At 42.7% G+C, this 11,140-nt stretch overlaps 1 long non-coding RNA gene across 2 annotated transcripts; it reads right to left on the bottom strand.

The window, feature by feature from the left end:
* Positions 1 to 6,021: 6,021 nt before the first annotated feature.
* LOC120784462 lies at positions 6,022 to 10,912 on the bottom strand. 2 transcript variants are annotated; one of them, XR_005706445.1, is made up of 3 exons: positions 10,833 to 10,912; positions 7,823 to 7,899; positions 6,022 to 6,265 (listed from the first exon to the last, which is right to left on the bottom strand). It is a non-coding gene; the product is annotated as an uncharacterized LOC120784462 (long non-coding RNA). The 2 variants fall into 2 exon arrangements; XR_005706446.1 differs by lacking the exon at positions 10,833 to 10,912 and adding an exon at positions 9,882 to 9,980.
* Between the last annotated feature and the right edge of the window lie 228 nt (positions 10,913 to 11,140).

The raw sequence follows: 11,140 nt of genomic DNA on the forward strand, positions 1-11,140 counted from the left end.
AACGTGTGTGTGTGGTCTTAGAGTGTAAACTCCTCCGTGTCATTATAGGCGCAACAAATTTCCAGAAATATTACCAAAATATTACCTGGTGCCCCTGACAAGAGGTAAAACAATCAAATGGTTGCATCGCAAAAAAGTTTTCGCCTGGATGTTTTTGGATATTTTCCACTCTATGTAATCTTTTTTTTTTTTTAAATAAATATAAATTCCTGCACTTTTATTTATTCATTTATTGTTTTAACCAAAGATAATAATGAGCCCTACATAGACATGTACATTCTGTTGTTGGAAGATGAACACAAAGAAAGTGTTATTCTGTTAATTAATGTTGATTTTTTTCAGGGGACATTTGTTAGGGGTTGCCAGGTATTGATTTGTTTATCCATTAATCCATTGTTTGTTGATCCATTGTTCTGAAAGCGTTTAGCCCTGACGTGGACAGGCTGATAGAAACGTTTTCTCTCCCAAAATCAGCCGACCGCCAGTGGTTCCGTTACTAAATCTGCGAAAATAAGAAAATTAAACCTCCTCTCTCAAACGGCGCCACAAAGTCTAAACAAGTTATTGTAATGATGAACTTTGGGTACTTGTTTTTATCAGAAAGAGATGTTTATTGGGTATGTAATGTCTCAGAAATAAAGCTCTTTTTATATTACATCAATAAAACAGCTGAGAAGGATTGTGCCTCCAGATAGAAGTTTGGGCCTGTAACAAAAACACCATTAAGGTTTTAATCAGCGCGCAGTGGCAGAGACAGTGCATTAGCTGAGGTATGTAGCACAGAGCAGGCTGGTTATTTTGGCAGCTAGATTGCTGTTGCATTAATGTGTTTCCCTCAAGAGGACGGTGCAGCTGTCCTTGAGTAAGGCACTTAAATGCTATTGCCTCACTTGGCTGCCGAGCGGTCGAGTGCGGGGGAAAGGACTGGGGCCGGACTGGCCCTGCTGTGCGGCGGAGGTGAAAGTCGGGCGAGAGAACGAGGCCGCATTTAATTATGTCCAGCCCACCTGAAGCCAGACTGTATGACTAACAAAAGAGAGCAGAAAAACCTCACTTCATATCCGCAAGAGGTTCTCAGTGGCAGGGAAAAGAAGCTGCTAAGCTTTAATAAACAACATCTTGCAGGAGGCGGCCGAGTTTATCGTCAGGACAAACAAACCCAAATTGTTCACAGTATGGTGGGATGGTAATATAAAATCATACTAGAATTGGCTTTTGAAACTATATTGAACTGATATTTTGTTGTCAACTGTGAAGCTGCCGTGGTAGATTATACAGGAAAACACGCTGTTTCGTTGTAGTCCTTTATCTAAAAGGGTTTCTTTATGGTAGGCCAATAAACTACAGCCCTGTATCCGAAGAATTAGAATAAGTTCCCATCTGACCTCACGATTTACCCCCAACGCCAGCATTCAGAGTCAATCCAGGAGGTAGTGCGTCCTTTATGTAGTGGTGGATGGACGTCCAGCCTCAGCTTCCAGTATTATTTTACCTTAGTATATTCTGGGTCCTCTAAATATTTCAGATTTCCAAGTATTAGGTGTTGCGCACCTGTCGGGCTTGAAGAAGGCAGGGCACACTAACATGCAATGTGGGTATGGTGTTAAAATAAAGCACCGGGCCTCATTATCCTCTCAAAAGACGAAGCTGTCGGCTACATGAAGCTGATAAATTACCAAGTCAGTCGTTTTTACTTAACTCACTGGGATAACTGTTGATGCTACCTGTGTGCTTTTACAGTAAATAAAACAAAACCCTACCAGCTTGCACGCATGTATGCATCATGGCAGTAGCCGAAATTTAAAAAAAAAAAATAACCTGGAGGAGGTAAATGTGGATGGAAGGGGAGCAGGGAGTGTGCAGGAGGACTGGGATCAGCAGCAGCCGAGTCGAGTTGAGTCTGTGGAGGCTTGCGGTGCCGAACAGCGTCAGCGGGGGGTTCGATTCAGTCCAAGCTAGCCTTTGTGACGCAGCACTCAGGTGAGTTTGTAACGCTGGTGTGTCTTCTATTTATATGGCTGGCAGCTGGTTGGCACCGGCTTTTCCGGCCAGCGTGCTGAGGTCTGCGCCTTTGTAAACCGTTGTAATTAGTGTCGTGCAAGTATGACTGGCAGCCCCGGGATCTGTATCGTTTCTGTCTGATCTTGTTCTTTCTAAATTAGGAGTTTAGTCAACAGATTTGTCTTTTGTTTGGTTTTGGTTTGGAGTAGGTCATTTCAGGTGGATTATTTTAGTTCCACTGCGTCTACTATGTTGCTGGTAGCCCAACTTGTAACCAAAAGTAATTCCTTTGAGGGCTGTCATTGTTGTTGGTGGCGCATGTTGTGATGTGGGAAGCGGGGAATCTCATTTTCATGTTGCGTCAGGTTTTCCCCCATAGCCAGGGGCATAACAAGGGTTTTGCAGAATCATCTACTGTTTCTCTTTTCCCGTAGGGGGTATGGCACCACAGCCAGAACTTTGTTAGAAAGACGTAAACTGGGACTTTATTGTAATATTAGTCTGCTTTTATACTGTTGTTTCAGGGGTTCTTTTATCATGGATTTATTGTGGGTACTTTTTCAGCGCTGGTTAATTAGAACTAGCATGGGAGCACTGGAATTTTTTATGGATGAATAAATTGAACATTTGTTCAAATTGTCTGACACGAGATGTGATGTCATTTTTTGAAATTTTCAGCAGCTGTGTCAGAGCAAGTGTCAGCAAGAGCAAAACAGTCAGGTTTCTGTATTGCTCTCTCCCGGTCAAAGACCAACGGCTTCTCTCTTTTTACTCACAATTTTGCACCAACATCCGGTGACCGTAAAGAGGAAGCAGGAGCCGGAGTAAACCAGCAGCCAAAAGTTGTGTTTTGAGTAAAGATTTCAGCCGCGGTTTTCTGGGCTTCAGTCTTCCTGGGCCATCACCATTATCTTGTTTGCCTTCTGAATTTACTCATCAAACCAAACATTGGGTACAAAAAGGTCACTCTCTGTACGTCTTTCCCGAAAAATCCTCCGGCTGATGTGCAGGTGGATTTCGGGAGGCTGAGAGGAAACAAACAAACAAAACAAAACACTGGGAAAACAAAAAGACAAACCACACTTTCTCAACGTTTCTGCCAAAGAGCCCTGATGATATCGGAGTGCAAACGGACAACTGGTCATCCAGCGGCACCTGTGAATCAGATCGGTTCGTCACCTCCGCTTTCACGCTTACTTTAAAAGAGCACAAAGAGCTCAGGCACCTGCAGGCCATTAATGACGACAGGTTTTTGGGGAACAATAATCCGTGCTCCCGGCTGTCAGCAGGAGCTACCTTGAATTATTAAAAGAGACCGGAAAGAATTTCTTTTCAGAAAGCAAAAAAAAAAAAAAATCTGTCAATTATTCTCCCTCCCGCGTACATTGGTCTTCAAAGATTCCAGGAAGGTGTATAGGGAGGAATACTGTGTCAATAGTCTTGTGAGCTTCTATTATTTTCTCGTACAGACGAGTTGATGTGGTGCTCTTGTAAGGAAATATTTGCACAGACCCTTTACAAACAATTTTGAGGTAGCTATAACAAGATTGACTTAATTGACTCCCGTGGGGGAAACTGGGTCGTGGTGACAGCTTAGAACAGAGAGCTAAAGAAAATGAACGAAAAGGCAATCGAGGATATAAATATTTATAAGGCCTCTCTGATGCTTATAATAGTTTCCCATTCAAAAAGAAACCTCCCGACGATGACATCTGACAGACTGCAGTTTAAATATTTACATAAAATGAAAAAGAGCCAGAAAAGTGTAAGGATGTGGTTACGAGGAAGAAAACTCACACCCACTATTTTTTATAAATTACCCTCTCTTTAATCTGCGCAGTTTGTCTTACATGCACAGGTTTACTGTACATAAAACTCGGCATAGATCCAGACAGGATTATACAGATCTCTACATTAACAAACTGACATAGACTCCTACTGATGTTCTCACAATTTCACGGTAACGTTAGACCTTCTTGTCCGTCACTACTCACACAAGGGGGCAAAGACAGCAGGTCAGTGCAGAGTAATCCCTCCTTCACCTCTAATCTCAACTGGACATCATTAGGGCTGCGACTGACAATCATTTCCATTATTCATTCATCTGTCAGTTCTTTTCTTTTTTTTTTAGATTAAATGATTACAATATAAAATAAAAAATACTGAAAAGTGCCCTTCAGAATTTCCTTTTTTTGAAATTTGCTTCTTTCGTCCGTCCAAAAGCCTGAAACCCAAAGACACTAAACTACAGTGGTGTGAAACGGATGAAAACCAGACTGTCATCAGATAGCTGCAGCAGCCTATGTTTACATTCACATGCCAGTGATCGAGTGGCTCTGTGAAGCAAAACTCTCGGCTGTCAGGGACAAAGGTGGATGTAGTGTGCCGTTGTTGTTCGAGCTGAGAAATCCTTGAGAAGACTGGAGTGGGTGAACGGATCCGTGAGGCGCGTGACTTCGACTCAGGCGATCGGCGTTTGTCTCCTGTTTCCGACCAGAATTCAACTATGACCAGAATGTTTTCCCTAGCCTTAACCGAGTAAATTTTTCGTGTGTAAACTCAACCGAACCATAACCACAGTGGCGGCAGATCAAAGTCAAAAACGTTCATAACAGCGCAGCCGGTAGGGGGCGTCAGAAAAAGTGAATCTGGAAGACGAGGACAAAATGACGTTGTTACAACGGAGCAAGGACACCAGTGGCACACTCCATAGTGGTGGGTGGCGGTAGCGAGTCACTTCCGGGTTTGTCAGCCCCGGGGAAAAACAAGAAGAACAAAAAAAGGAAAGTGAGTAAGATCAGCAGAGGTTCAACAGGCCAAAAAAAGAAAGTGGCGAACGGAGGAACAAGACAAGAACAACCCGTGGTCCAACAATAACACGTTGGACAGAAGTCAAGCAACAGCTGGATTTCCAAACAGACCGGGAGACGGCATCTGCTTTACTCGACAGCTAGCCCAACCTCTAACACCGGCTCCTACCGGGCATCGGCTACTGTGTGGCAGCGGTCGTGACGGTGTGGGAATGACATTTTTCTGTCACCGCTGATTGTGGCCGTGACTCAAGAACCTTAATATCAGTTCCAGACCACCAGCCCCCAGACCGTGTTGGTAACCTAGCCGGTCATCAAGCACAGCTAAGCCACATGCCAGCAGCCGGACGGTATTTCACACAGTGTGTGAGGATGATGCTAAATCGTAACATTAGCGGAACGTAGTCACATGTCGGGTAAGTCACTAAACTGCCTGTTGCCGTAGCTTGAGTTGTCAGCCTGCCTAGGGAAGGAAGAGACTGTTTTCAGTCCCCTTACCTCACTTGAAGACATGCTTCCTTTCCTCTGTCTTCCAGCACCCTCCACCACTCAGAGTCCAACACCAGTTCATGCGCCGCCGTCTCGTCGATGCGGCTTGCGGCCAAAGTGGCCGCTGTTGCCGCTGCTCAGTAAAAGTCAACGTCGTCTCGCTTGAAGTCATTATTACTTTATTTTATTTTTTTACTAGATTGTAAATAAGCTCTAAGCTGTTACACACCACAGCCTGCCTCTGTGGGTGCTTGGGACTTGGGGAAGAGGGACTCACTTAATGTTGCATGAGAGACATAATTTGCCATTTAGTTTAGAGTACTTGTTTGAAAAAGCAGCAGATCCTCACATTTGAGAAACTGGAACCAGCGAATGTTGACACTGTTTGATCATCAAAATGTACTGTTGATCGACTAAGCTAATTATCTCAATACTAGATAATATTACCCCCCCAAAAAAAGGAGTCTTTTTGCACTCATTCATAGTGCTTAAGCTGCAGTTTCCTTTAGCAGAGTCCAGATGAACTGAACTCCATGTCGAATGATTAGCTGACCACAACTGGATAAACAAAATAAACTCTGCCAAGGATTTGAAATTAGTGGTGGCGAAGCTGAGCTGCTTGAGGGCGGGGAACCTGCGATGTGCAACCGCATGTTTTAATTCCACTTAAATCCTCCACATCCACGCTTACCACTAATCAACGCCGCCGTTTTTTTTTTTTTTTTTTTTTTTTCCTTTCCAAGTATCAGCACGGTAAAATGTGGAGGAGGGAAATTGAGAGCGGTTGCTGCAGGCAACTGAGCAGAGGATTAGGGTTCATTGTCCTCCTCTCGCTGTATAGAGAAAAATGTGAGGAATGAGAAGCAGAGGAGCGGCGTTTTCCTCGTCTGCAGGATTATCTCAGCCGGCCGTGTTGTGTAAGGCACTCAGACGTGGTGTTCCTCGTGTTCCTGCAGACACTTGACCTTAGGGAGAAAAGACACACTTGACATCTCAGAATCCATGTTTTTGTCGACTGTACCGCCGATCTGAGAGGAATTACACTACATTCCACACATACAACACGTCTCTGTCCCTGCACACTTAGTGTAGTGCGATGAACTGTGGCTACAGTGAGCACAGTGAAAGCTCATGAGAAGATATTTGTGATTGCCACTTGTGGGACCTAAATACAATTTGATATTTCTCAGCAGTGTTGAATGCCCCATTCAGATGGATGTACAGTTTAACTTAAATAAAGGAACGTTTTACTTTCACGTGCCAACAGTTCATGAAAACTAAACGTTAATGACCTGGTTTCAGTTTTTGTAGTTTTTGCCACTACCTTTATATGTTATATTAGTGTTTCAGGGTACTAGTTCTGGGTACTATGGATCAGGGATCAAACTCAAATAAGTCCACACCTGATTGGAAGAGAACGCTAATTTTTGCAGCGTCAGACCATCCGTCCGTCCATCGGTCATACCGCTTATCCTTTGAGTATCGCGGGGGGGGTTCAGCCAATCCCACGTGACCCCGGGCGAGAGGCAGGGTACGCTCTGGACAGGCCACCAGTCTCATAGGGGGCGACATATTGAGGTCGGGGTGGATGGTTGACATGGTGGGATGTTGACATCGATGGTTGGCAAATAGCAGCCGTTGGACCGAATCTGATGAATCTCCCTCTCAATTAGAGCCTTTTATACCTCAAATCAAAGCTTGTACATTATTTTTCATAAATCTACTGTAGATAAGACTATACCTCAAATACAAGGCTCAGGTAAATATAAATAAACATGGCCTTGTCTGATCTAATAATAATTACCGTAACTGTATTAGCCCTCACTTGCTGATGGAAAAAAAAAAACCTATAAAAAACGGTTCTATGATTCAAGTTCATTCGTAGCAGAATAAAATAATACTGAAAACCAACTAAATATATTGAAAACATACAGGCCTGTGTCTCCACCGCACCTGTAAAACTACACCGGCCCCCGCTGAGCAGTGCTGAAGCGGCCCAGGACCGAAGCTATTACAGAGCCCTGGTGTACAGTCATCAGAACTTCCTGTATGTGGTTAGGTTTAGGCTACGGAAGCAGAGTGCGGCTTTGGTTAAACATTAACAAGAAAGAGAAAAGAGTCAACACATGTTACAGTTGACTTTTTTTTTTTCTAGAGGCCAATCTTTCCCTGACCTTAACCAAGGTCTTTGAGTTGTCTAAACATAACTCTAAAAAAAGACATTAACCAGCATTAGTTGCCACGAGTGGGGGAAAAAAAAATGTAATCTGAATTTGCCTTTGTAAATTAGTAATATATAGTGTAAACACAGTTTTAGTTTTTAGTTTTACATAGAAAGTGTTTTCTATGCAATGAACAATTATAATCCCCATTACTGGAGTGCTCACTTCAGCTTTTACTTCCAGCTAAGTGGTTTTCGACAGCCTGTTAATCATTGTGACCCCTCTGATTTATTTTCTGACCCCTTGGAGAGATTCTGACCCCACAGGTTGGGAACCACTGCTTTAGATAATTAGGCTTACCTTGGCAGTTGTTTACAATTCGTCTGTTGTAGCCATGTTGCCACAGAAGCCCAGATCTCAGCAACTGATGCAAGTTGCTAAAAAAAAAAAAAAAAAAAACATTAAAGCTTTAGATATTTCAGGATAAATTCAAAGTGATTTTGGGGCTAAAGTCAACATCCATGTGTTTACAGGTGGTGATAATGTCAGATAAGGTCATCACAGACTTCGCGTTGAACCCCAACCGGCATTAGCTCACAGTCTTTCCTGACATGCTAAAATGGGCTTTTTCTCAAAGGCGAGAGGAGCAAGAAACTGACAGCAATCGTGGCGTCATGGATACTGTCAAACTAGGCCAGAATCCGGCAACGACATTCTTGCGTCTTGTCTTATTCTCATGGCCTCATGAGGCGTCCTAGTTACAGAATCAGTTGTCTTCCACAGTGACACACAACATAAAATAAAATGTCAAATCGTTATGTCTGATACACGTTTTTTTTTTGTTCCAGACACTACACATCCGTTAGATCAGGCCGGTATTGGGACGATAACGTTTTGTCAATGGGCTGACAGGACAGACTTACTTTAATCAAAGAGAAAAAACTTTTGCCCACTCTTTAATGACGCAGCCCATGGAAGTACAAAATACCTATTCTTCTACAGTATCAATAGTTCCTTGTTTTCTACATTATTAACATTATTTCCTGTCAAAGTTATACTTCGAAAACATGTTCCACATTATACTCTAACCAGTTTAATATGTACAGGTACTCTATGTTATCACGGCGCTATAATAACTTATTTACTGTCACATTGACTCATTACTTTCCTTTCTGCATCACTTCACCTCCATTAACAGTTAATCACAGTCAATGCAGAGGCTTTTGATGCGATTGTCTATTTCTGTCACTGAAAAAAATGTTTGGTCCGTTCGGTCGACAAGCTCTGAATGTAAAGCCGCTCCGGAGGTCTGATGAACGGCTCTGTGTGTCAGTAGGCCGCCACGCCAGCAAACCGGTCTCTCGATGCCCCGAGTCAACAGGCCCCAAGGACAAACCAGCAAGACACATAAAGCCTGGAGCATTAATTATTCAGAGGCGAGACAGTTGTCGGAGGCAGATAAATGTGTTTTACAATTCCTCTCTTGCTTTTTTACTGCGATTTAAGCCGGAGGGACGGAGAAAAAAAAAGGAGCGAAGTTGTCCTATATCATAGACTTTATCTCCTCAAATGAACAAACTGAATGGCAGCGTATGCGGAGAGAGGGGCTTTGAAAGCTGTGTTATCATGCGTGTGTGAACATTACACCGTAAAGAGAAAACCTTGAAACTCTTGCCTATTTGCACTGAAGCTGAAGGAATTACAAGGTAATCTAAGTTGAACTGAACTGAGACTTTAGCGTGAAAATTGTCCAAAATTGCTTCGGTGAACTAAAAAAAAACAAATGTTGAACTGAGAGGCTGCAAAGCGAAAAAAAAAATCATTTTGGAATTAATTTACTTTTTTTTCCAAATTTATATTCTATTTCATTATGATTTAGTGTTGTGTTTTAATGTGCAGCCAATATTAGTCTAATTGTTGTTACACTTGAAAAAGATAAAGTCACCTCAGGTTAATCTGTTCATTTTATGTCTGAATTTAAGTTTTTTATTTTATTTTAAGAGAAGTTATTATGTTGTTTTTAGTTAGTTTTTATTTTGCACTGTACATCAGAATCAACTTACACTGACCAGGGATTCAGTCCTCGTATTATGTCACATTCATTTGATTAAACAACTTAATTGTAATGGTAACTAATAAAATTTGTAAATAAATATTATACTGATTAAAGTACTGCTACAGAACAGCCCATTTCAGAATACTATGTATTCTGCTATTGAACTGTAACTGTTGAGACATTAATGTGTAAATCACTTTAATGTACAGCTGGTAACTATTTTATGTACTGCTGGGTATCTCGAGTTTTTGAAGTACCTTCAATCGAATTACTCAAGAGAAGTACAAGTACCTTAAAGGTGCTAGATGTAAGTTTTTGCTGTCGCCACGTAGCCGACGTTAGCATGAAGAGCTGTTTACTTACCAGGAGCATCAGCCATCATGGTGTTCACAAGACAAGAGGTTGGAATACGCCCCTCTGAGCGGCGCTACTTCTTCATCCTCTCGCGTTGGACTGAGGGCAGACTGGGCGCCCACAGAGACTCGCTATCAGCAGAGTGGCATTGCGAGACGGGCTGGCTCGGGCCAGGGCTAGCTGGTTAGCATGCCACCTTCAGTAGAAAAAAAGACGTGATAGAAATAGAAGCGAGTAAAGGAATGAAGCTTGAGGCTGAACTCGCAACATTTCTTCTACACTGGCTAGTAAACAGCTGTTAATGTTAACGTTGGCTATGTGGCAGTAGCAAAAACTTGCCTTAAAATTGCACTGAAGTACAGTACTTTAGCAAGTTACCATCAAAATATGTGATGGGTGGGTGTGGAAGCCTTAGAGTCGTTTAAAGGCACCTTTGACTGAGCAAAAACAGGAATGTAAATAATGCCTTTGCTGTTGAGTAATTAGTAAAATAATGTATTTACTTTTTCAGTGACCGATGATTGATAACCTTGACCTTTCGCTGAGCCCCGCCCCTTTGTTTTTAGCCGCCGCTAGCCGTCGGAGCTAGCATGGCGCCCACGCTGTCACTGACTGCACTCCCTTAAAAAAAAATGTATTATTTGTTGAGGGAGTGCATTTTTGGGAAAAACGAAAAAGTGGCTTTGGTGAGAAGCAGACGGAAGGGTCTACAGTTTGCGTCTCGAGGGGCTATAAGCAAGATGTCAAACTGACTAGGCAGCAAAAATACATTAGAAAGATAAAGATAGAAGCTAAAGCCTACAGATAATAGTGTAGAAGTGAGGCTCCACATCAGCCGGCAATTTATACGTTCAGTATACCTTCAGTAGCTGGCGTAGCATAGGACTGCTGGTTAATGACTGACGTGCTGGGCTCTGCTAATGTTAGCGCCACATCCTATAGGTGGTATTTGCGACTTACTTTGATCCGTATCACTATTACACCTGCCCCAAGGCACAGCAGTTAAGCCTCAACCAGCTCGGAATCCACCGGACCCAGCCTGAAAATGACAAGGAGCCGAAACACTTGCGTGAGAGTCTGTGGAGCGCAGCGGCACGCCACATACAGTATGGCCACACGCTACTAGCGTCATTCAGCTGACATGTTGCGTGTTGCTAAAATAAAAAGGTCCCCCTGAAGTTTTATATTGTACTTCCATAAAGTTTGGGGATGTCGTTGAAGAAAAACTGAAGCTGCCAAGTTATTCAGACTTTTAGCCCTAAAGCAAA

Source organism: Xiphias gladius, chromosome 22 (genome assembly GCF_016859285.1).
Source record: "Xiphias gladius isolate SHS-SW01 ecotype Sanya breed wild chromosome 22, ASM1685928v1, whole genome shotgun sequence".
In the NCBI taxonomy this organism is placed as follows: Eukaryota; Metazoa; Chordata; class Actinopteri; order Istiophoriformes; family Xiphiidae; genus Xiphias; species Xiphias gladius.